The sequence below is a fragment of the Pelodiscus sinensis genome, chromosome 1 (assembly GCF_052426305.1).
Source record: "Pelodiscus sinensis isolate ZL-2025 chromosome 1, ASM5242630v1, whole genome shotgun sequence".
Lineage (NCBI taxonomy): Eukaryota > Metazoa > Chordata > Testudines > Trionychidae > Pelodiscus > Pelodiscus sinensis.
The window spans coordinates 122,336,236-122,338,470 of NC_143052.1; the positions used below are offsets into that span (position 1 = coordinate 122,336,236).

Genomic DNA, 2,235 nt, shown 5'->3' on the forward strand with positions numbered 1-2,235 from the left:
GCTGCAATTTCAGCCCATTGCTTCTTGTCCTATCAGAAGTTAAGGAGAATAATTTTTCACTCTCCTCCTTGTAAGAGCCTTTAGATACTTGAAAGCTGCTATGTCTCCTGTCTGTAGGGTTGCCAAGTGTCTGGTTTTGAACCAGAGAGTCCAGTATTTGAGCTTTGTTTAGGAAACAAATTGAGAAAATATAAATGTCTGGTATTTTCTAAATAAGATGTAACGTAATATCAAGTGTGTCCGGTATTTTTCTTGAAACCATCTGTCTGCTCTTTTCCAGACTAACCAAACCCCGTTCTTTCAGTCTTCCCTCACAGGTCATGTTTTCTAGACCTTTAATTATTGTTGTTGCTCTTCTCTGGACCGTCTAATTTCTCCACATCTTTCATGAAACGTGGTGCCTAGAACTAGACACAATGCTCCTGCTGAGGACTAATCAGCACAGAGTAGAGTGGCAGACTGACTTCTCATGTCTTGTTTACAACACTCCTGTTAATGCATACCAGAATCGTGTTGGGTTTTTTGGGTTTTCTTGGGGTTTTTTTTGGTAGCGTGTGGTGTTTTAGATGCTGCTTGTAATTATTAGAACTGGGAGCACTGGCTGTTGGGTGTCTGGAAGTACAGGAAACAGGAAGGAGGGGGAAGAAGATTAGCCAGTGCTGAGTGAGAGCTACAGAGGGGTGCAGCAGCTTTGTAAAGAGATTTCACTTTCGGTAAATAAAGCCCTGTTGAAGTTTGTTAGCACCTTGCTTGCAGGATACAACATTTTTGGCGACGAGGGTGGGATCTTCTGCCTCTGAACCCACCTGCATCCTTTCTGCCAAGCCCAGGCAGGCCTTCAATTGCTTTTACTGCCTGGATTCAGATGTTTGAGACTTACCTGCTTGCAATCAGTGCTACAGAAATTTCTGAAGTAAGAAAACATGCTCTGCTAACCACTGCCTTGGAGCAGAAGGGCAGTGTATATTTTACACTTTTCCCCCTTGCAGATGATAAATATGAGACTGCACCACACTGCATTAAAGAACTTTGTGCCAAAAGTGAATGTAGTAGCTAATCGCTACAGATTTCGGCAGCTTGAGCAGAAACCACGGGAGACTATACAGGAAGTCCCCAGGTTACATACAAAATTGGGACTGTAGGTTTGTTCTTAAATTGAATTTGTATGCAAGTTGGAACTGGTATGCTAAGTTGAATTTGGATGTAAGTCAGCCTCGGCACAGGGAGTTTTTTAAAGTGGCCCCGGCAGCGCTTCACATCCCCTTCCCCCGCCCCCCCTCGGCCGGTCTCTGGGGCTGGGGCCAAGCGTGCCCCGTGCGCCCCGACCGGCCGCTGCAGTGCCCGGAGGCCGCAGCCCAGTGCAGCTAGTGCAGGTTGCCTCCCCCGCTGTTGCCACCTCTGGCGGCGCAGGGGACACTTCCCCCCAGCAGACCAGGGAGACACAGAGCTAGCACGCCCCCCCCCCCTCCGGCAGACCAGGGAGACGCGGAGCGACTTTTCTTGCCGCGGAGTATGCGGGCGGTGGGACCAACCCAGCAGCGCCCCAGCTGCTCTGTTCCAGGCGTCCTGATTCAGCCGCTGCTGAAACTGACCAGCGGTTGAATCTGGACGCCTGGGACAGAGCAGCTGGGGAGCTGCCGGGTTGGTCCCGCCGCCCGCGGCGAGAAAAACCGCTCCGTATCTCCCTGGTCTGCGGGGGGGGGGGGGGGAGGAAGGGCGCTAGCTCCGCATCTCCCTGGTATGCTGGGGGGAAGCGCCCCTCCCGCGCCGCCAGAAGCGGCGACAGTGGGGGAGGCACCCCACACTAGCTGCAGCCCCCCTCCCCCCGTTCATAACTAGGGATCCGACGTAAGTCGGATTGATATAACCCGGGGACTTCCTGTAATGCAGTATATTGCTTCTCTGAGGAGTTTGATTGTAATGTGTGACTTTGGGAATATGGCAGATGAGATGATTAGAGATCAGTTCATTGAGAAAACAACCATACTTCATGTAAGCAAACGCAAGAACCACAGCTTACACTGGAAAAAGCAATAACCATTGCTACCCAGATTGAGTCAGCTATAGCAGAAGACAAAATAATGAGCATTGATACAGGAGGCCCAGTCCAGGCTGTGACTCCCTTGCAGAAGAGTCCACTATCACTGCAGACAAACAATTACAAGGAGAAAGCTAATGAAAAACCACAGCATCAGCACATTCAAAGTACAGCAAAAAAGGGAGTTACTCACCTTG

General features: G+C 50.2%; 1 protein-coding gene across 1 annotated transcript in view; it reads right to left on the minus strand.

The window, feature by feature from the left end:
* Positions 1-2,235, minus strand: part of A4GALT (alpha 1,4-galactosyltransferase (P1PK blood group)) — a 54,960-nt gene that overhangs the window by 25,755 nt on the left and 26,970 nt on the right. The gene's annotated exons all lie outside the window — the stretch shown is intronic.